Consider the following 23,692-nt stretch of genomic DNA (forward strand, 5'->3'; position numbering starts at 1 on the left):
AGTAGTTGTTAGATTTAGAAACTGGACACACCTCCTTTCCCAAAAACACATTACATAGCAATTTCAGGGATTACTGGAAAGATCGTCAGAGAAATGTTCAATGAAATTCAAGCTCTTCAACATCTCAGGGCTGAAACGTGCCCTCTATTCATCCAGGCAACAATGCCTCTTGCTTCTTAGAGGAGGGATACGATTGGTCAAGGACACTAAATGGCTTTACAGAGCAACTTTTTAAACTTCCCTTTTGAGCCAAGGTCTAGGTCTTTGAGGATTCAAGCAGCCCTGCAAGGCCTGTGAACAGCAGATTCCAAAGGTCCAGAGGTCTGGCCCTTCCTTCCCAGACACCTTGTCAAACATGTAACATCTCCTGTCATGGTACATTTTATATTTTGAAATATGGAAGCATATTTTAAATACTCTTAAGGCATTTATTAAAACGTTCTCTGCCAAGATTTCACATTACCTTAAAATTCAAATCAGTCTTTACATTTCTCTACTGAGGACTCCACCTCAGTGTATGACATAAAAGCACCTTCTCCAGCAGTGAGTGTTACCAGCATCCACACAGTGAGCCCCATGGTCAGCCTCTCTGTTCTCCAGGTGACCCAACTAGGTGTTAATACTGCTCTGCTACAGGGTAAAAGCTCCCAACTCAAACTCATTGGAAAAGGGGTGAAACTTCTGCAAAGTTCACTTTAAGAAGAGGTACTGTTTGCTCATGAAAAGAAACCAGTGAGTCCTCTAAGAATAATAAAAGGGGATATTTTACAGTTAAGCACATGATTTGGAGTGAAGAATTCGGATGTTGCTTTACTGGTCCAGGCTGTTAATACTCTTCTTGTTCCTCCTGTGGGCCCCCTTCATCAGGTATCACAAAGCCTTCATCTGTGGCATAGAGAATGTCCACGATCCTCTGCAATACAGGGTTGTTTTCCCCTTCGTTCTCCTGGCAAATCAATTCAATGTTTCTTAGCTTTCCAAAGTAGAAATCTCTCTCTTTCTCCAAGTCTTCGACGGTAAGTTTCAATACATTGACCTGCTGCATCAATTCAGCTGCTTCATCATCCCCGTTGCCCACACCAGGATTCTTTCGCACCACACCCGGGCCAGCCTTAGGGGTTGCAGTAGTTCTGTGTGTTGCAATGGGCCTCTGTGGAGCTGCACTGCTAGAGCTGAGAGGTTTCTTCGGTTTGTTCAGAGCTGGAGCAACAAGGGAGGGAGCCACTGCAGTTCCTTGACCTTGTCTGGCAGCTACAGGGTCATAGTCTTTTCCATCATAGTCTGCATCAAAAAACTTCTTGAACCACTGAACAAATTCAAAATTGTCCTGAAACTTTCCTTTTAATAATTTGTCCACAGGAATTATTTTGTAAACACCCATTCTCTTAAAACCTGCTTGTAGTATTTTGAAGTTCTGGATGTATTCATGCTCTAGTTTAGCCTGGAATTTCACTTTCTTCAAGGCGATGGAGCCAGGGAATAGCATGTCCATAAACCGACAATAGGCAGCCCCTGAGTACAACTGTTCAATCTTTGTCAGATTCAGGTGCAGAGACTCATTGATGCAGGCCAGCATATCATGTCGACTTAGGTTATCCCTGGTGACGGACGTTGAGTATACGTTCACTGCCATCTTCGGCTCTCGGCGGGACCGCGTCCACTGCCTGTGCCCGGCTTCAATTCTGTCTTCGTCTCGTTCCAACCGCCCGACCCCTGAATTTTTTTTTTTATATATCCTTCCCAGAATATCTCCTTACTCCTAACTATAGTCGGCAGCTAAGTATTATCAAAGTCAAAAACCTTTTGGTTTGCTTATCTTCATCCTTCTGGCCCCCATTCCCATCTTCTGACACTTAAGCAAAAACAAAGCTATCCTGAATGTTGTCTCAGACCATGACTACTGCTGTGAATATAACAGTTTTAATCTCCTATTCACCCATGGATGAGCAAGTAAACAATTACCACTGTACGGGGATATAACGAGACATCAGAAACTTGTCCTACATACAGCCTAGGTGAGGACACATGCCATGTGGGCCATATGGAACAGGGACAACCAGGAGTTGTAAAAGGCTGGCTCTGTAGTGACAAGGAGGTGGGTGTCCTCTGGTTCCCATGGAAGATGTCTTAAGTTTTGTCTAATTCTATAAGCTAACAGGGAATGGAAACCAGACACCTAGGGATAAGCAGAAGCTGTGCCTAGTCCCTTAACAAGAAGGGTTGTCTAGCTGGGGGGCCTCCTCCACAGGAGCAGAGTCTAGTGGGGAACTTGTAAGGCCATTCAAGGCCCTCTGATCTTCCCCAGGGAACAAGACAGTTCTTAACACAGGGTCTCTATTTTAGGCCTAAGCCACTCTGGAAGAACCATGGTCTTTATCCTTATGCTTCAGACCAATTAGTACCACCTCTAAACACTTCAGAAGGCAGACTTCCTTCTACAGATTTCCTCTAATACTTCAATTCCCCAATTCCCCTCCTATCATTAATACTACCTCCAGTTTTAAGCCTCTTGCAATAATCAGGACTGCTGCTGACTTCATTCCAACCCTATCAGCCAAAGCCAGTTCATCAGGAATATATGCTAGTGGTGGGCTAGGTTCGAAGGAATCAAATAGACCATTGCAGAAATGGAAGAATTTTTTTTTTCCAACATGCTCTAATCCACTCAGAATCTGCTTACCTGGAATGTCAAGATTGAGGCTAAGTCTGTGATAAACAATACTTGTACTCTCAAAACAGGATGTATCCAAATCGGGTACTACTGCTATGCAGATACCAGGCTTAAATCTGCCTGCCCCCCTGCTCCCTACTAATCCTCTATTGGGGCTGATTGTTAGACTTCCAGATATTTAAAATGCTCTCCCCTCCAGTAGACTGTCCTTCCCTAAGGATATCCAGAAACCCCCAAATTAAGGCAAGTACGGGCTACTGGAAAACTTCTAAGACCGATACTTCCCTCCTGCATGATACACAAGAGTGGATTCCCATGATAAGAATAATACAAATGGAAAGTGGTCAGACACTCCTCTCCCCCAACAAAAAGCTACTTGTGACACCTGCTCTTGTCTAGAGGCCCAAAAATATAAATTCACTAGCTATAGTTGAGCAATTATACTTAGTTGTTAGTTGGGTAAAGAGGAATTGGAGCTAGTACAAATGCTTCTTGCTGGAACTAGAATATGGTCAAGAACAAGTCAATAGGTCAAAAACAAAAACCACCTGGCTTTCTAGAACTGACCCAGCTGGATTTTTGGACCAGTATTCAACATGAATAGCACTTAGTAACCTAGGTCCCTGGCTACTAGGTCTCTAAGAACTAACAAGCTCTGTTTCCAATAACTTTGTATTAGAGTTGGATGATGCTTTAAAGATTCTGGTTAGGATTCAACTGTACATCTGTTAAGTCAGATGATTCTACATCTTTGGCAATTAAGGAGTAGGAGTGACTTCAGTCTAACTACAGGCTACATTCCCAGGAAAGCTCTCTAATTGGAATTGCTACAATAGTTAAGATCTGGATGGTCTTATTTCTTCCGTTGACCAAGAGGCCAACAAGGGGGGCAGGGATGGAAAGAAGACTTATAGTGCCGGTCTTCCTAGCAGTTCTATTGAATACCGGCAAACTTGTCACCCCACAATGATGGAATGAGGGCACTAAGATCTCTGTTGCCTACATGCAGATAAACTTCCAATGACCGAGTATCAGTAAGCAGCATGATTTTTCCCCTGAATCTTGTAGTTCTCTCCTGTTTCAATTTTTCCAGAAGATATTGAGAAATAGCCTGACAGGATGGATGGGTATTAAGCCTAAGACAAGGGCAAAAGAACCATCGAACTTGGATCCAAGCCCAAAAATGCCTTAGGTCAAAGCATGCAGGTATTCTACACTCGCATCTGTTTGGTCACCGGCTGTTGAATACTAAAGGGAGGATTGTGGGGGGAAAGTGGCTCAAATGAAGCAAATTCTGCAAGAGCTGGTAGCTGAAATGACTTAGGGTCTTGCTGCTCACCTGTAGCAAATGAGGCTATGTAAAAGGACCTCTATATCCATGGTGATACTTGAGTTCATGGAGCTGACCAGTCTGTACTGGCTAGGGAACAGATTCTTAGGAGTTTTTAGCTTGAGAAAATCCAGGATGACTGGCGATACCTACTCCATCTTTCTCCAAAACCAGCCAACCCAAATACCCAGCTTTATTTTGTGTTGTCTCAGTTTATGGTCTCAAGATTAAATTTGTACAAGAGGACTTAGCTGAACTAGTAAGATACATTAGGACATGCTGAAGTAGTATGATGGGCCGAGACCAGGGAAGGTCCGAGGTGCAGGTCCTCTGTTAGACCCAGACACCCTCAGGAATGGCCAGGCCTTGGAGTAATAGCTATTGTTAAATTTACAAGGTTAAAGGGATAGAAATATTGGTGAAGGTCAAGACCCTTCTGCCAATAGATTTAGTCGAAGTGAAAGCGAGAGGTTGTATGAAATAATAAATGATCCAGAAAGAATGTAAATTCTACTCTTGGTCTTCAATGTCCTGAGCTGTACACAGGACAGAAAAGGGAAGAGAGCAGACTTGAAGGGAGATCTCTGGGGTAGTGAGGACTTTGTGATCAGGATTTGGGTTATTGGCACAGGCACTTCCAACATGGCTTAAATGGCACCCTTGTGATGAGATGCACAGATCTTAAGTGCCTTTTCTTTCAAAGGGAAGAAGTTGTAAACCAATATCGAACTAGAACATGCATATTAACTACTCTATGTACTTAGGGCAAACGCAGCTGATGCCTGTAACAAATACATCAAAAACAAAACAAATACCAAAATGGTAACTGTAGTGACTAAGTGGTGCAGCACTATAAAACTTCAATTTTTCAATACGCTTAAGTTTTTTCCTAATGTGGGGTAGGGGAGTAGGTAAAAACGTACCTGGAAGCCTGAAAGTCAAAAGCTGATAGCTTAACTCCTCACACATTAGCGTTTATTCACTTACAGAAAAACAAGATCTCACGGGCCATCCCATAGTTCTTTTCCAACTGATTGTATTAAGCCATACTTTGCTATCCTACTGAAAACAGGGAATTCATTTGTGTACAAGAAAACCCTAATCCTCAATCATCATAGGAACTTCTAGATAAAAGAGCCACTTGGTAAGTACTTTAAGACCTTGTGTCTCAACTCTCAGACCTATAGGCAGTTACTCCCAAACAGCACCTTACTCACATGGACATTGTAGGTTAAGTCTCAAATTAAACCTAAATTAAGACTAACCACTCCAACTAAAAATCCATCTGTAGGATTCACTTAGTTGATCTGGACTTAAGTATAACTTCATCTTGGGAACAGATCATTTTTTCCCCCCAAATTTCTAAAGTGTTTTCTCAGAGCCTCTCAACTGATCATAATACTCTTCAGAAACTCAAAATTCCAAATTTAGTATAACATCATGAAACAGAACTATCATAGGCTCATTATGCCCAGGATGCAGAAAGTTCCTATAATTTTATGTTCTGGCTTTTTTTTTTCTGTAAACCTCTCAGATGTGATTATGCTGCTAATTTGTAGCAAAAAGGAAAACTTGGTATAGTGCTAAACAAAATAACTGACTTGTATATGTCCCGGTAGAATTTGGTATTGTGAAACGGTGAACTGAAAGTCCAGATTGCCAAAAGAGAAAAGCTGCAGAATGCTAAAGAGACCGGAAGTAAAAAATCAGGGGTGAGTGGGCTAGTGGGGGTATGCGGCCAGGCAGGCCCTTGGGTACAGGACCCAAAGTAAGGGCTCCACCAGCATGGCTGAGGTGGTGGTCTACCATGATGCTCCTATCTTTCTAATGTTAACTGGGTCTCCTGTATCTTGGAGGCTTTTTGCCTGAGTTCTGACTAGTGTTGAAAGAAATCAGTTCACATATAAAAACAGACCCTTCATGTGTGGTTCTGGATGAACCTGGGGGTCCTGGTTTCCTCACAGCTTGGAGAACCTCCAAGAAGTCTCCAATATGAGAAAATCTCAGAGCCAGTAGGAGACCTGAGTGTTCATCTCCATAATTCATGTTCATTCCCAAATAAATGGTGATGCTTCTAGGGCTTCTGAAATGCCTGTACATCCTCCATAGTCCTGCTAGGGCTTGAGGCTGAGAAACAGAATATCTAGGCATTCTCTGGTTCAATGAAATATGCAGGGGCTAAATATTCAACTACCCCCCCCAAAGCCTGTCTCTTGCTCTCAGGCTAGGGTCTAAGAGGCTCCTGACACAGCCAGGATTAGACTGAGCCTAAATCTTGCACTGATTAGGCAGTGTTAGCCCCTGGGACAGGGAGGGAGAAGGAGCATGTGAATGGCCAGTCTGGCTGCAGGAACACCATTCCTGAGGCTATATGTCCACATGAAGCACCTCTACCTATGGTTACCAAAAGCCAAGAGCCTCATCCTGGCAAGGAAGCCAGCCACATGGTTATGAAGCACCAAACATCATAAAAACTGGGCTCCTCCCAGGAGTTCGAATTCTCCGTGGTGGAGCAGGCCCCAGGATCCTTAATTCCTACTCCTGGGAATCCTCTGGCCTTGATGTGCAGCTGAGCTCAAAGGCAGCATCTCCTGTAGAAGTTGCAGCAGGCTTTCCTGGAGCATAGTACTGAATCTCACCTGTCCCAGAGTCCTCGGGTGGGACCATCTTGGCTTCCTTGGTGGTGCCTTCACAGCCGAGAAACTGGGCCACTCTTCTCATAAGAGTTATCAGGTTTCTATGGTATGGTCCAGGAGAAGATAAAACAGGGGAACCAGAACTGGTCTCTACCAAAAACAGCTAGCCGTCTAAACATGTGGCTCTAGGAGCCAGGATAGTTCACATAGGACCGGATAGTGAAGCTGCTTGATCTAAAGGGGCTTAAATTAAGATGGAATGAAGGAGCTTGTCAACGTGGAGTCCCTTTCTTGGAATATACTCTAAGACCTCCAGGACAGTAGAAACTCACCAGGCAGAACCTTACTCCACAAATTTCCTAGAGGTTCTAAATGAAATACTGGAGTTACCTTGGCAGCACAGAAAGGGGCGATGGGGCCCAGTGAAGTGGGCATGCTGGGAGAATCTATTACAGGAGTCCAGAAATTGAATGGAAGTTCCTGCACTTGTGAAGGCTATTGGGGGCCCACTAGTGAGTGGGACATGGCAACCCTAAGTTCACTTCCTACAAGACTAGGTTAAAGGCAGGGGAAGAGTTCATGGAATTTGGCTCCCTAATTAGCAATGGGGATTATTCCACACCCTTATAGTGACCCAAGCAAAGTGGTCAGAGCAGTTGACTATTGTAGTCAAGGAACCATGACTTTCAAAGAACTGTAGAAATGATTGAGAACACGTCCAATATTAAGCAGCACGTTTGGCTGAATATTAGGATGAAAAGATTAAAGGGTAAGGGACATAACACTCAAGATCTCTTGCCTAACTCCTGAGCCTGATCACCATATGCATTCAGTTTTCCAAGACTGTCTAAACTTGTTCTGTCCATACTATAGAAGGACTGTCAACATAATTTTTTTTTCCCTTCAGGATGCTCAGCCAGTTCAGTGTCATGTTGACCATGCAGAGTAAGAAGAGGCTAGTATATAGGAGGCCTTGCTAAAACACATGGATCTCAGAGGGTAGGAGACGAACTCCAATTCTTCTGGAAATAAGTTCCCAAAATCTTGTAGAATTCAAGAGCTTAAGGCACACTGAGGCATCCCTTTGTAGGAAAAGAAATTGTGGCATCTTGCATCTACAACTGCAAAGAATCCCAGTGCCCGACAGGTGCCATGAGGGTTCTAGAGGCTATACTCTAGATCTAGGCATGTACTGTTCTAACCCACATACTCAATGACCTGGAAGAAGCTGTCAGCCTTGTTTTCGGTTGAGAGCTGAAAAGGGCTCTACAACACGTCCAGGCTGTGGAGCAAATGGCCTTGACGTGAAACTTGAGCTGCATAATCCAGCAAACCTCAGGGCTGGTAGAGAGCTCGATGAGGAAAAAGGTGCACAGTGGCATTCATAGCACACCGTCCAGAGAAAATCAGATTGTGGGTTCCCAAGATCCTACCTAAAGGTATGCCATGTGCATATAGCCCCACAGAGAATGGTCCTAATGAAGCAAAACATTAGCCTGCTGTTTAAGCAGTTGAAGCAATAGTTTAGCAATGATCTGTGAGGATGGGTGCCATCCTTGAGGATTGAGAACCCTGAACAGAACTCTTCTGTGGTGGTCTATCCCAATAAAGAGAACATGGGTCTAGAAACCAAAGGGTAGAAGTAGGTGTGGTGATAATACTACCATTGCCAGTGACCCATGGGGGACTTTGTGTTTACTATCTCAAACTTGGCTCTGCAGGGTTAGAGGCCTAGTTCCAAGAGAAGAGCTTGGGGGAAAGGATAGGAGGGAGGGCTCATTCTTTCCAGGGGACACAGCAAGGGTCCCATTGAATCCTAGGATATGACTGCAGCCCAGACATCTTGGATTCCTGGTATCCAGGACCCACAGGCAGGAAAAGTCATGACTGCAGCAGGGGTGGCTGACCCTGGCTGATCAGGTGAAGGTGTGGAGCTGCCAGTATATGAGGAGGGCAATGGGCAAAGTATGGTAGCCCAGTGATCTACTTGGACAACTGTATTCCCTTTCCCAGGTGTGACTATGAATGGACAAGTTTTGCAACCCAACCTGAGAAGAAGAAGTCTACTGGGGACTCCTCCTCAGGAATGAGGATTAATTCTCCCCTAAACCAGTGAGGGCAGCAAAGGTGGTGACTGAGGGTCAGGGGAATCTTTGGAGATGGGAGAAGACAAGGTCCTGGGACCAAATGCAGTGACACTGGCTATGCATCATATTGCTAGCCCTTTCCTCCCTTTCCTGAGCTCAGGAAGAAGGGGCCTACCAGGGCCTAGGAAGAGCTGTTCCCCCAAAACTCAGACCAAAGAGGTGTCACTCTGCCCTCTGCTTGATAGGTTTCAGACAATGGCCAACGTGACTCCAATTCCTGACCGTCTGCAAGTTCTCCAGAAATGCTCCTTTCTTCCTTGGAAGGGCATTGATCCACTCTAAGAAATCTGGAAGGTCAGGGCAGCCCGGGTGGCTCAGCAGTTTAGCGATGCCTTCAGCCCAGGGCCTGATCCTGGAGACCTAGAATCGAGTCCCACCTCAGGCTCCCTGCATGGAGCCTGCTTCTCCCTTTCCCTCTGTACCTCTCTCTCATTAATAAATATTAAAAAAAAACAAAACCTGGAGGCTCTAACTCCCCTCACAGCAAGGGGTCTATCCCCCGCCTGATCACAGAAAACATGCCAACCTGCTCACAAATGGAGTCTTAACACAGCATTTAGTAGGATGTAGGCCAATGTTTCTTGGAGAGGCTCAGAGGTGCTTGCGCTGAAAGATGATTCAGTGGCCTTGGAAATGAAGTAGATTGGAATTTTGAAGGATTGTATACTCAAAGCAAAAGTCAAATAGGTCAGCTTACCAGACTTAGAGTTGCTTTTCTCAGACATCCCAGAACTTGAAAAGCTGTTTTCCTGTGGCATCTGTGCATCTGATCACAGGCACAGCCATAATAGGAATCAATTATGGAAGCTACCAGTAAGTAGACTTGTAAGTAGACTTGTTCTTTCTCAGGACCGTAGTCCAAGGAAAACCTCCTAAATCCTTTCTTACCTGAATTTTTACTGGTATTAAACATGAGCCCAAAGAAAATAGCACATGCCTCAATATGGGTAGCCCTTACAATGGGAGAGGAATGTCCCCTCTGATCATTAGACACTTCGTGGGAGCAGGTGTTCAAGAACTCCCCTGCCTCTAGTGGAGGGTGGAATTTCCCGACACTTGCATTGCCAGATCTCCTTGTCCTAAAATAATCCATATATCAAGATCATTGGGAACAAGTGATTCTCAGGGTCCAAGCCCTTCAGAGAGAAAAGGACCAGTGGAAGTTAATACTAGGATGCTGGCAGGAGGCTTCTTGGAGGAAATTAAAATGGAGACTTGACATTGTACATCCTATGTGTCAAATACACAACAGCATGTACTTATGTCATAGAAGGTCTTCACTACCCTAAAAATCCTATTCCACCAAGAGGAGACCCCTGAAGTAAACTATGAACTCTTAATGAACCTAAAACATCCCCAGATATTACAATATTGTAAATAAGATATTACAACTTTAGTGGATGTGGATATTACAGCCCTATTGGAGGATGCTGATAATGGAGGTACCTATGCACCTGTGGGGCAGGAGGTATATGGAAAAATCTCTACCTTCCTCTGTTTTGTTCTATGTCTTGAAATCCCACATTCCTCTTTGGATCCAGGGCCCTGTCTCACTCCCACTACCTCTGACTGGGGCATCTCTCCTTGGAGTTCAAGTCTCCACATGGCATCTTTCATGACCACCCCCTAAGTTCTCCAGAATCCCATGCCAGGGAGTGTCAAGTCTTCCAAAGCTAGACCCATGTCTGTGAGTGTACTGCCAGCACATAAGTTGCTCACTTTAGGAAGCAGGGTTAACTCCCTTTCGAAAAGAAAGCTGTTTCATGGGCAATTCCCAGTGTGAACACTTCTACTTTAATGGAACAGCTTATTCTAAGGATACAGAGTGTGTTGGTGATAATCTTGTACACACTTCAGAATTTTTTTTGGCCCTCAAGTGCCCAGCTGGCCTGTTAAGTTCTTCCCACCCCCCCACCCCCAAGATGGCCAGTTGAATGTTGACCTACTTTCACAGCTAGTTGAAACGCTATGACATGTGGTGTAGTATTTGGGTTCTCCTTTTTTCCTTTTTTTTTTTTTAAGATTTTATTTGGGCAGCCCCTGTGGCTCGGCCATTTAGTGCCACCTTTGGCCCGAGGTGGAATCCTGGAGACCCAGGATCGAGTCCCGCATCAGGTTCCCTACATGGAGCCTACTTCTCCCTCTGCCTGTATCTCTCTCATGAATAAAATATTTTTTAATATTTCTATTCACGAGAGAAAGGCAGAGACACAGGCAGAACAGATCTCTGTTCAATGGACTAAAAGTATAATTTTTGTAACACTTCTGGTCCCAGTGAACAGACCTGCTAAGCATCACCTAGGTCAGGTTGTAGTTCTTGACCAGATAGCCAGAGGAGTGTATGGCCTCCCATCACTTCATTTCCTCCTCCACTTCTTCCCCTTAGCAGGGCCCAGTCACAGTACAGATCTGGCCACTTCAACCAAATGGGGGACTTCCAGGGCACGGCCACTGGAGGTCCAGTGTGGGGTAGAGCTGCAAAATCACTGGCAAGGGCTGCCTATGAAGAATACACCATCCAATCAAATGGTGGGATGACTCCTGAAATCACTGACCACTGGAGCCTGTCAGACAAGTATTCCCCTTTAAGGTAAACCTTAAGGATGCAAGGCCTATACTTCATAGCTGCCCTAGCCCTCACCTGTCCTACTGAAGTCCACCTCACATGTGTAGAGGAACAGCTTCCCAGTCCCTAGTGGGCAAACTTAGAAGTGGGAGACTGGAAGAAAGAACTAGTGCCCATCACTGCAGGCAGTCTCCGGGGGCTACTGGCACTCACTTTTACTCCTCCACTATCCATCCTAAATTCCCTTTACCAACCCACACCTCCCCTGGTCTCAGTGACTAACTTGATGATATGACTCAAACTCTCATTCCTGAGGGGTCTGAGTGCCTGATACTCCTCCCTTCTCAGGCTGGTGTTGCTGTACTAGTCATTCTTTCACTCAAGTGTGACAACATATCCAAGAGGACTACTCCATGCCCTAGATCCCCTCCTGCTGCCTGGTATCACAGAAGCCCTATTGCATTTTGATGATCAGGGCCAATGCTCCTACCAGAAGAGTGGCCCTTTTTGTCTGCTGGTTTCGGACACAAGGAACCCAAGATCCCCAGTAACAGATAAGACTGGAAGGTCAACAGGATCCTATGGCAAGAGTGTGCTATTCCTGAACAGAATCTATTATAGAAGAAGCAAGAGTTGCAGGGACAGGAAGCACAAAGTCCCCCAGCGAGTCAGTTATGGCAAAGGGGGGGGGGTGCTCTGCTGTTTCAACCTTTTGGTTTCTATACCCATGTGTCCCTTCCCCTAGGGACCTAGCCCCTTAGAGACCTCTGTTTGCATGCATCCAGGAGGATACCTGTCCTTGCAGAGGGTTGCCTCTGAGCTAGTGCTATAGCTATGTCTTCAGGAAGCTGTTCCAATGCTCTATCAGGCCAGCACCCTCTGAAAGGCCTAGCATAAGCTTCAGCCACGAGGTCCCAGGATTGTCTCCTCAGCATCTTCCACCAGAGAGGAAACCTTAGAGCCAACCCCCCAAGGTAGCTCACAATATCACATTATTGTGCATAAGATAGTGACCCTTTTTCTAAGGAACCATTCTGCCAGGCCGTGGTCCTCTCTAACTTTTGTTAACTGTGTCCAGTGTCCTAGGGCTGAGTTATAAATGGATTCCAGAAAGGCCATGGCACAGCTTCTTGGACTGGAGAACCTGAAGACTGCTAGAAAGTGGTAGAGTTCTATCATTGGTGGTCCTGAATCCCACTGTCTCTCCTGGTATCAGGGTCTCTGACATGTCACCATGTTGTCACCAGAACTCCTTGTTTGGCCTCTGTTAGCCAAACAGAGGTCTTGCCACATATACCCTCACCTCTGCCCCCACCACATGCTCCAATCTGTGTTTGGTGGCTCTTAAGCAAGAGCTACTTTTCCCCTATGTCCTGTGACAAAAATCCCAAAGGTTCACAGCTAGCTCCTTGCTCAGCTGCAGACCTACTCCGCAAATATATCCAAGTGAGTATGACCTTGGCCAACTTTGGGTATCCTTCAAGGACAAAATGTCCTTGTCTGTCCTTGACCCTTGATTTGAAATTTTTTGTGAAAGTAGTGACACATCTTCCCATTGCCAACTAACATCTAGGGATGGGAAAGCACAAGTTTTTAGAGCTTTGAATGAAAGACCTTTGTACTGCAGGCCAAAGGAAATTATCTTAGATCCCAAAGGGTGTTGTGTTCCCAGGGTGTTTTTTTTTTTTTTTACATGATGTCCCCAGTGTATTCTGATTTGGAAGGTTCCAATTGTTATGTTGATGGGCGTCTGATTTGGGAACAGTAGGAAAGGGGCCCGATGGTGTCATCAGCTCTGAAAGTCCTTGGTCTTGTAATCACAAGATGGTTCTAGGTGGCTAGAAGTAGCTCCTCTACTTCCAACTAAGCCTGGGCGAGAGATTCCTTCTTCTATAGCAATACTAACCTGGTTGATAGTAAGGAGGTCATGAGGGAAAGGCTACCAGGCCACACTGGTGACTAAAGCTGCCATGGATAGGGGCAAGTTCATATGCATGAAGAATTAAAAGCCCAGGAGTACTGGTTCCAGGATGAGAAGGACTATCCTGGGAATGGTTCTGATAGCTTCCCAAACTGACTTCTCTTCCAGTGTGTCTTGGCCACGGCCTCTAACTGCTGCTTGAACTTCTAGACAATATCCTCCTCCAAATCAAATGGTGCAAAGGGCCCTATCTCAAATGAAGTAAACCATCTGGTGGAACAAATGCTCTTAGGTCTTGAAGTAATGGAAAAATGCTACCATGGATGAAACCTGATGGGGCTCTTCTGAGAGCTGTTCCCTGCACAGGGGCAGTACCCTTAACTGATGCTCCTCTGCAGTCCTCACCAGCACTAGAGCTCTGGGATTGCTTGAAGTACGTTGAATCTGACCACTGCTGTGAGGGTGAATTAGAGGGGCAACCTGTCTGGAGGGGAAGGGTCCCCCCCACACTTGAAACTGGACACTTAGGCTCCTGAGGTACAGGCTTGGCCCAGTTGTGCTGTGAGGCCCCCCTCTCCCTTTTCTGACTTACATAACCAGTAAGAAGGGGACCCCAGGATGTTTCTGACCCTTTGTGAGCCTGGCCCGCTCTTCTAGAGGCCCTGGATTTGACACTAACCATGTTATTTGATAGGAGTTGAAGAAAATGATTCAGTCTTTTGTGACTAATGGCTTTTTCTTCAAACCATCCCACCTGCTTTCAATTTCTGATGGGTTCCTTTGGGCTGATGGAGATGTAGGAGAGGTGCGTATCCTTTGTAACAAAAGACTAAGTGATCTCTCATTTACTCAAAATCAATGTTTTCTTAATGTGTCTGAAGTTTCTGATGCAACTGTATATTATAGGCTATAACTCCTATTTCCAGTATACAATGCTACTAATAAAAACAGAACCTGAATATATTAAGATGTTCCCAGTGCTCAGTGCTCCATGAGCTACCAGAATATGGACCAGTCTGGAAGCTCGGAGTGCCCAGCCAAAGGATAGATCTTGCTTCCTACTGCATCATTGGCACTTCACTTCACCCCTTGTCATCTCCCCAGTTCCCAACAAAGCTTGAGGGGCAGGAAGGCAAAGCTTGAGGATGTCTCCTACCTCAAAACCCTCTCAGTTCAAATTCCTCCCCTCTCAGGAGGAAGAGAGCAGACCTTAAGTGGTGTGACTTCCCAGGAACATGGAGAAAGGCTTTCAGACTTTATTGGGCCCTAGAGAAGTAGAACTGCAGGTTTTGAGATCCTTCCTCTGTAGGAAGTTAGGCTGGGCATCTTTACCTAGCATGCCATGACTTCCTTCCCAATCATGTAAGGGTGGGGGAGGGGGGAAATGTCACAGGACTCCAGGGTTGGGCTGTGGAATGAGGTGGTCCAGCTTCCATTATAACTGTCAGGGAGCCACAGTGAATAGCTAGTTGGGGCCCAGTCTAGTGGTGGTTCAGAAAGCCGGAAGGCCTAAACGAGCCTCCACACCTGTTCTCAGGGCTCCGCTGGGAGTATTATTGGAAACAATTGGTTTCTTGACTGCTAAGAAACCTAATTCAAGACCAGGTACTGGGGAGGGATCCTTGGGTTGGGACTATAACAGTGGTGTAATTCGGTGTCTTGGCTCCAGGCTTAGTACTGTGGGTCAAGCCCACATTGAGTTTCTTTGCTGAGGGTGGTTGGGTGCATGGCTGCATTTTCATGCAGCCCCAGCCAGGTCTCTTAATATCCGTCACCTGTAGGACAGAGCCCAGGCAGGCTTGCTTTTTAAAACTAGAAGGCACATTGAAATCTATGTCGAATACAGCACTCCAGAAAAGTCTTTCGGGGGCTATCCCCTCACCAATACTTCTGGATGTTTTTAGAATATAGACTCTCCTGGTCTTTCACCTTAATGTTCTTGTCAGTTTTCTTGACAAACCCTGGGTTGGAGCTTCTGTTCCTCTTGGCTCTAGGTGAGTCTTTTGACTCCTCTTAAATCCGGAGGCTAGAGCACCACAGGACTTCAAGGAGAACCTTCTGTGGGTTGTGGAATATCCAAGTTCCTACCAGGTCATCGTGGACTTCTCCATGAAGGGCTGAGGTGCCACTTGTTTTCCTGTACTTCAAGTTTGAGTCTGATCGTCCTGCTTCTTCCTTGCCCGGGTTCTGCTCTCCTTTAGATACACTCCCCTGATCTGTACCCTCACCCTCTGTGCTGCTGCTTCATCTCCTTTGCTGGCTCCTTTTTCTACCATGTTCTCCTTAACAGTTCTGTTCCATGGGACTCTAAACTGTTCATCCTGAGAATTCTCTCCAGGATGACAAACGAAAGCCCCGGTGACCTAATACCTCTAGATCTCTTTTCCACCTTGCAAATGACCAGCCTGAACAGAGCTTCAGACCCATGTATATTCATCTACTTGTTTCATGATCTCTCCCATCACAAAATGGATCTTGTGTGCATTTTCCCCAAACCTATCTTCCCTTTCTGATAGCATTCTGCACCTAGATGGCCAGGTCGGAACCACTCTGCTGGATTCCTCTATCCACCTTGCCATGCACCTAAATCTAATCCGAGTCTGGATTCTAATCCTCTAGAGTTTGGATTTAAGCAACAGGTGAAAGATTCGTTTGAATTAGTCTTCATCTCTTCCTCCCCGTTCACTACAGCAGCATTCTAACTTAATCCTCCTTTTTAAGCTTACCTCCTTCCAACACTTAATTCTACATAGTCTTACCTATATTCCACTAAATTGCCTTATATTTGTCATGTTTCTAATGTTGAGCAACAATATAGGGCAGGGCACAAAAGCAAGGGCTGTTTTCTTAGGAAACTGGTCCTCCAAGCTCTCTGGCTGTCTCCCTAACAGCTCTCCTGCCCTTACTGCTGCTACTTGCTCATCCTAAGGGGATGACAGGCAGGGCTGCTGGAATGTGAGCCTCTCAGGGGATCCGGAGACTAAATAAGGGGCCTGCCAGAGCTCTGCCCCTTCGAAGAGCCTTATTTTCTTCTGGAAGCTTCCTATGTCCTTCAGAAAGGGATCTTGAGAATGGAGTATCTCCAATTCAGGAAGCCAGGGAGAGAATTGGGTTACATTTTAAAAAGGATAGGGCAAGGAAGAACAGCAGCAGAGGGACAGAGGGATTTGACATCACCATGGAAACCAGTGCCTGGTAGGGAGCTTGGGGAAGCAGTGGAGGGCTGCTAAATACTGGAGGGGTGGAGCCTTGTGCACATGTGGGAGAGCCAAGCAGTGAAACTCTTCATACTCCTTGTTGAACTCCCTAATTTCTACTTTAACCTGGCAATTGTTAGACAGCCGAGCCTCGTGTAGTTCTCCATTGATTATAAGCAGTCCTGTCGATCCCTAAATGGGGAGATACAGTATGGTCTTTAATTAGCAACTCTATTTCCTCCTCAAAGTGAGGGGAAAATAGCTGCCCTTGCAGTGCCCATAGAGAGCCAGGCTCTGTCCTAGAATGTTAAATCAATAGTTCTTGTGGTCTCTGAGGATTAAATGGTGATGGGTAGAGATGCTCTCTTCATTAACTAGTAGAGCTCTATGTAAAGCTTCAGTGTATCACTTGATTCAAATAAACCCATATTGGACAGATTTTTCCAGGGACTGAAAAAGGCAAGATGCTTCCAGTAAAACAAAGTATAAAATTCCTGATGCTGGTTCTTAGCTGTAACTGAATAAACATGAAGCTTGTCTCTAGATCCCTCTAGAGAGATCTCATTAACTATGCGTGGGATGCAAGAGGTGGATGGAGCCTCCAGTATAACCTAAGAGACCGTCAGTAGCTCCCGCTGATCCCAGGAAACCTGCAACTAAACTTCATAAATATGTTCATAAAGCACTGTCTTAGTACTGAAGTCTAGTACCCAATCTCTACTATAGACAGTATTTGCTTATGCAACTTAAGTAAACATCAGCTCACTAAGACTCAATCTTACAAATGGAATTCTGGTTAGTCCATCTTTTTTTCTTAAGATGTTTCAGTAGGATTCATGGTGATGGGAGTACTGTGGTCCTAGACAACTTGTGTATGAGGAGGTAATGTAGAAGATCTCTCTACTCAAAAGCATACAGAAGCCATCCTCCCACTTTAGGAGGAGTAAATGGGCTTGGTGCTTGACTTGCTCAAAGCAACACAACTAGTTACTGGTGCAGAAGGAATGGGGTATGCAGCCTCCCAATTAGGCTGAAGGCCTTTACTACCTGATGCTGGGGATCAAGAATTGAACTGTGCCTTAGATTTACCGCAGACCTGGTACATTTGGGCTAACCTCCCAGATTGTGATGCTAGGTTTCCTGCACCTGTATACAAGGATGACCTCCTGGGGTTTTATCAAGTCTCTTCCATGGATGATAGAGTAGATATGGAGGATACTAAGTGAAAGCTAATAATGAGATGGGCATCCTGCTGGAATGCTAACTGAACTCGTGGGAAATGCCACTAACTAGACTTGCTGTGTTCAGGTTCTCTGGGGAAACGAGATAAATCAGATAAAAAGCTGGATCATGCAATTGTGTGGAGGTGGACAAGTCCCAAAATCTGCAGGGTGACTTGGTAAGCTATATACCCATGAGAGCTAATCGTGTGGTTCCCATCCATAAGGCCATGAGGCTCAAGATCCAAGAAGAGCCAATGTTCCAGTCAGTCCAAAACCAGAAAAACTGACATCCGTGTGTGAAGGCAAGGCAGGAAGAATTATCTCCCGGAGAGGGTCAGTCTTTCATACTCAGGTCTTTAACAGCCCTCTTTAGTGTGAATGGCCCTCATCCACTCTGCTTTACTTATTCCACCAATTTGTGTTAATCTCCAAAAATGCTTACGGTTACCCCCCAGAATACTTGACCAAATATCTAGGCACCCAGTGACCCAAATAAGTGAACATAGGTAGCCATCACCCATGCTAAGTCTAAATACTCTAGATGAGGCCTTGTGTTCCTAGTGAAATTTGAACTACAGCAGTAGAAAATGGCCTGTAAGGAAAAATCTTACAGATGATCCACTTAGGTAAGAGGATACTATCATATATACTAAAGCCCTCTCTCATGGAGTAGAAAATGCTATGGTCTAACACCTTGCCTGTAGCTTGATTGGAGGACATTCCTAAAACTCCTTTTTTGATGGTCACAGCCTGGGTCCTGTTCTGGTTTCATGGTCTTTGCAACTAGCACTTTAGAATTCAGTGTCCATAAGGGTGATATCAGGAGATGTTTGCCAAACTGGTGGTTCTCAAACAATAGTATACGACCCTCTGCCTGTATGCCACAGTCTCCCTCCTACTCCATAAGATGGGTTAATGTGACTCTTGAATAAGACAACCATATTTAAAGGCTTTAGCATCCTTATTCTGAAATGTTGAAGAGGTGGTACTATCAGTCTTATCAAAAAAGTCTAAAACCCAGTGTCCTCCCAAATTAAAAACATTTTGGCTTTGAAACCTGTCTCAGGCCACTTAAGAATATATAGGTCTCTAGGAATTTTCCAGTAACATCCAGGCTTTTCTGTGAGGTCAGTCTAGTATAATATGCCATTTTATAGGGTTGGTGGTGCTAATGGACTCCTAAGGTTGTTTCCAGGGTGAATGAGTAGACCAATACATTTTGGGGAGAGACCAAGCTTGGCCCTAAGGGTAGTTTCTGCCACTATGATAGATGGCACTGAATACTTTTGCTTATAAAATGCAGCATTGGGAAGAACAAAAACAATACGAGGATCAGTGCTAGGAACAGTAAAAATTGTTTTCTATAGGAGCTTTAGTCTGATTGTCACATGAGCTTTAAGAATGAGCACATGAATGTAAGACCACGACAACTGACTTTCTGATCACTTAAGCATCTAATCCAAGAATGAGCCATTGGGCTTCAAACATGAATGATCGTGTCTAGAGTTTACTTCCTATAGGGAATAGCTTATACCAGCCCCTCAAGTAGGTGAGGGGGACTGGGTATGTATGTGCTGAAACAAAGACAAACACTGGAGGCCTTCAGCTGAAGCTTTCAACACTACCTTCCCTGGCCATCAGCTTAGCTGTGTGGCTGTTACCAAAAGCAACACTGCTTGATGCCCTGTTTTAGATCTTTTCTCTTTTGGGTAAGTGAGGAGCCTTCTGAAAGCAGTGTTTTTGCCACAAGCTGGTGAAAAGATACCCTGTCCCTCTTTACCTTCATGCGGAGTCTAGCATTCCCCTTCCCCTGGGGAGTTCTAATATTTCTGGTTGTCTACACAATGGACTTCTTGGATCAATTAACCAAATGGCTAATGAATCTACCTACCAAGGCACTAAGTGTAAGGGATGCATCTGTGAACAAGATGGACAAGGCTTCTGCTCTAGTGTGAAGGGAAGCCTAAGAGGGCAAAATGACTTAATGGGGTTGGGAGGAGTAGGCTTTGGTTAGCTGTAACACCTTTCCCCTCAAAATCTTCCCTTTGCCTCTATACAAGTTGTATAAACTCAATAAATCTTAGCTGGGGTAGACCCCTTCCACTCCAAGTCTGCTGCTTCTACAGTAATGACTGATGCCATTCTAATTCACTTGCAATCAAACCTGAGCTCTGGCAACACTCTTGAGCAGAAGCAATTTTCCATTGGCTTTTCCTACCTAGTTCTCCACATGTGACACTTGAAGAAAGGTTTTGCCTTAAACATGAGACATTAGTTCTATCAATAGCCAGCATCAAATATTTTACTGTATTTCAGCAAAACTTTTTATTCCATGGTCTCTACTGGATTCCCCCCTAATAAGGCTCTAAGATAGAAGACTTTGAGACAAGGGCTTTGAGTGGGAAGAAATGCTGGCAAAGAAATTGGGAAGGTGATCTAGAAAGATGTGACAGCAAGCAGGACGTGGAGGTTCCTAATAAACCAGTTGCTATGCGGATAAATGAGACTAATCCTCCAGAAAAGTCTTAGGAATTAGTATAAAACAGACTTCAGAATTATCCTGGACTGAGAAATATGGGTTATGTAAACTCCTGACACTTATTAGTCACTTAGAGTACCTCTGGTGAGCTGTTAATCTAAGCTTACCATGTTAGACAACATGGGTTCTGCAGCCTAAGGGCTGCCTCCAAAGAAGATGCAGGATTCAGGATGTCAGCCCAGGGTGCATAGAACTTGACATGAGGATTCAAGGTCTCTTCAAAGAGACCCCTCTTTAATTGTAGTGGTCTTAGAGGGGGGCTGGAGATGCTTTGTCAGCAGGAGCCGTCTATTCTTTGGCAGTAAGGATTGACCATGTATTTCCACTAAGGATTGAAGTAGTAGGTATTAAAAAGGCCTCTTTAAATATTGCCCACAATGTAGAGTAGGAGCTGATACTAGTGGATTGTAGAGCTAGAGGTGGATTTTTGTCCTTTTGCATTAAAATGGTATCTTTAGAGGGAGGGGAAGACTCAAGTGTTAGCATCTTCCTCAGATGAAGAGGGGTGAGTAGTAGAATTGGCCTTGTTCTATCTTGAATCAAGCAAGCGCTTCATGGAAATCTCTTGAAAGCCTAATCTCAGTCTCAGATATGTAGGAACCATAAGAAATACCTGGTCAACCTTCAGGCCTGCTTGATTCTTTGCTCAAACATACTAAGAGAGCAAGGAGCACGAACACTATTTTGAGAAATAGGACTAAAGTACCCCCAAATATGAAGAAAAACATGAATCTATTCAAAAAGCTCAATGAAGCCCAAGGAGGATAAGCCCAAACAAATCCATATCAAGATGTATTATCAAATTTTCAAGACCAAGGACAAAAGAATCCACTCATCATGTACAAGGGTATCCTCCAGTAAGATCAACAACTCTCATTAGATTAAGAAGGCCAGAAGGCTGAAGGATAATACTTAAAGTACTGAAAGGAAGGAAGAAAAAAAAACCCTGTCAAAGAATTCTATATCTGACAAAACTATCCTCCAAAACAAAGTCAGATTGATATTTCCAGATAAAAACTGAGTCTGTCATTAGTTAGCCCACAAAAAATACAAGAAAACCCACAAATCCTAAACAGTCCTTCAGACTTAAAGGACATTAGACCATAACTCCATGTAAAGAAATCATTGGTATGGGTTCCCTATTAGGATGACGTGAACATTGTGGAACAGAGCAGTGATGGCTGCACAAAATTGTGGATATCTAAATGCCATGGAATCGTATATTTTAAAATGGTGAATTTTGTTAAATTTCATAACTTTGAAATGTCTTCTGGGAGATCAACTGGAGAGCTATATAGGATCCATCTGAATGAACTATTGTGTACTCAAAGGATCCTCCTATCAGTAAAACCAAGATGTTAAAACCACATAATCATATTTCTAGAACTTCTAAGAGTATTAGAAGATGTGTTTGGCAGAAATATGTGTGCATAATAAATGATTTTGGTGGAACTGGCTTCAACTCAACCTTAATGAGCCGATAGTAAAGTTTTGGCTCATTAGCAGTATCAGATGGATGCAGTCATGACCCATACTGAGATTGCCTGGGAGATCCCCAGACACTGAAAAAGGTCAGATGCTGTCAATCTTTCCAGATCTGATTTAATATCAGGATTTAAGAATGAAGAATAGACTTCCAGTAAACCAACTGACCCCTCTTTAATTGTATTGGTCTTAGGGGGGGGGCTGGAGATGCTTTGTCAGCAGGAGCCGTCTATTCTTTGGCAGTAATGGTCTCCTTCTGCTCCTTCACACCAGAATCTCTGAAGACAAGGTCCCTTTATTCTCTTATGCCAGGCCCTCCAGGGTGAAGCCTCTATGGCCACTGTTGTAGCTTCTGTTGTGGATCATTCCTGAAGAGGAGATATGTGCACTCTATGCAGTGTATTTGGGATTGTACAGGTTCTCTATCCGGGGGGAAATGATTACAGCCTGAGCTTAGGAGGTTGAAGGAGTCTGACCATAGTCTTTAACGGTGAAAGCTGTTGTAGACTGAGCTTTTCAGGAAGCAGCTTTTGAGAGGGAGTTGAATATACAGAAAAGCGTACTATGGAGTGCTATCAGGAGCAATGTCTGTAAAAGAAGTGATCCAGCAGGACTGAGCGGAGAAGTTACTCTATCACTTAGGAACATAAAGGCCTGGTCCTCTCAAGCATCTTGGTGATTCAGAGCTCTCAACTCCACTGGAATGTGTCCCTGAGAATGGTGCTTGGCCTTAGCTAAGTAGATCTTTGAGGCAATCCCATAGAAGAGTACAGGATTTTCCTCACGTAGCACTTCAAGTAGCTGGGCTGGGGTGGGGGGAGAGATCGGCTCTTTGCATCTAAAGAGGAATGTGGGTAACATATAACCATGTCCACTATAGCCTCTGCACCACCCAGAGCCACTTCTTGGAATAAATTCTAGAGGGAGTTTCCCTAAGTTCAAGTAGGTTTCTTCCTGAAGAAACTAAAGACTGGAAAGACAAATCCTGTGAAGGAGTTCTGTTGGGGTTTCAACTGGTACATAGCGGCCCCTTCCTCTGTCCAGATTTCTCTTACCCTTATATACCCTTTTGGTGGATTCCCTGGTGGCATGACAAGGTCCTCCTCTCTCCTGGACCTGAGCTGAAATCCTGTATTTCTCAGGCTATGGATGCTGTGTACTTTATCATCAAATCAGATCACCAAGAAACCTACAAATAGGTTGTCTCCTATCCCACTGTATAAGAGCAACCCTGCTTCTTCCTGGTGACTAAAGCCAATTACCTCTGCCAAGATGATGTCCTTGTCTGCTGACCCGTTAACTCAAGGAGCCTTGAGGGCTGAGGCAGCAACCATAGCTCATTTTTAAAGTAGGTCTTTGTCCCTTGATACAAGCATGTGCCTTTTGGGAACCAGTAACTCTAAATATAAGTCCCAAGATGTAGGATCAGGAAGAAATACAAAACCACAACAGGGTCACTGGGAGTGCTGGCAAATAGGAGGCATGCCTACTTGGAAGCCTTTTGAGTGACCACCCCCTGATGCAGTATACTTTAAGGCTGAACCTATCTATAGGGGTGTACCATTCAAACAAGTGGGTTTTAAGTATACAAAGGATGGATTGTGATTAATACTGCCATGGGCCTGGGAACCAGTATTGCCTGCAAACCAGTGCTTCAGCTTTGAGGAATTGTACGGATGTACTGAAAGATTAACCCAGTACTGAGTTGTCTACTCCCTGCATGTTCTAAATAAGGGTTTGGCCCCTGCCTGGCTCTTAAGAATCTGACACCTTGGGATGTTCTGCCGGATGAGTGGTTTGTTATTGACTTGGAGCCCATGAGCCACATGAAACAGTCTGTTAACAATGTGACTTATGGGGGACTTGGGCCATGAGGTATTGGCTTGACCTCTGGAGAGGGCTAGGAACCACATGCAGAAGTAGACATCCCAGGCCTACCACCGATTAAAAAAAAAAAAAAACCTGGATGCCAAGGCT

The 23,692-nt window shown here is 44.6% G+C and overlaps 1 pseudogene; it reads right to left on the reverse strand.

Annotated features, from left to right (window-relative positions):
- Window positions 1-677: 677 nt before the first annotated feature.
- LOC140596563 (microtubule-associated protein RP/EB family member 1 pseudogene) lies at window positions 678-1,672 on the reverse strand (annotated as a pseudogene).
- Between the last annotated feature and the right edge of the window lie 22,020 nt (window positions 1,673-23,692).

This window comes from Vulpes vulpes, unplaced genomic scaffold (genome assembly GCF_048418805.1).
Source record: "Vulpes vulpes isolate BD-2025 unplaced genomic scaffold, VulVul3 Bu000000656, whole genome shotgun sequence".
Lineage (NCBI taxonomy): Eukaryota > Metazoa > Chordata > Mammalia > Carnivora > Canidae > Vulpes > Vulpes vulpes.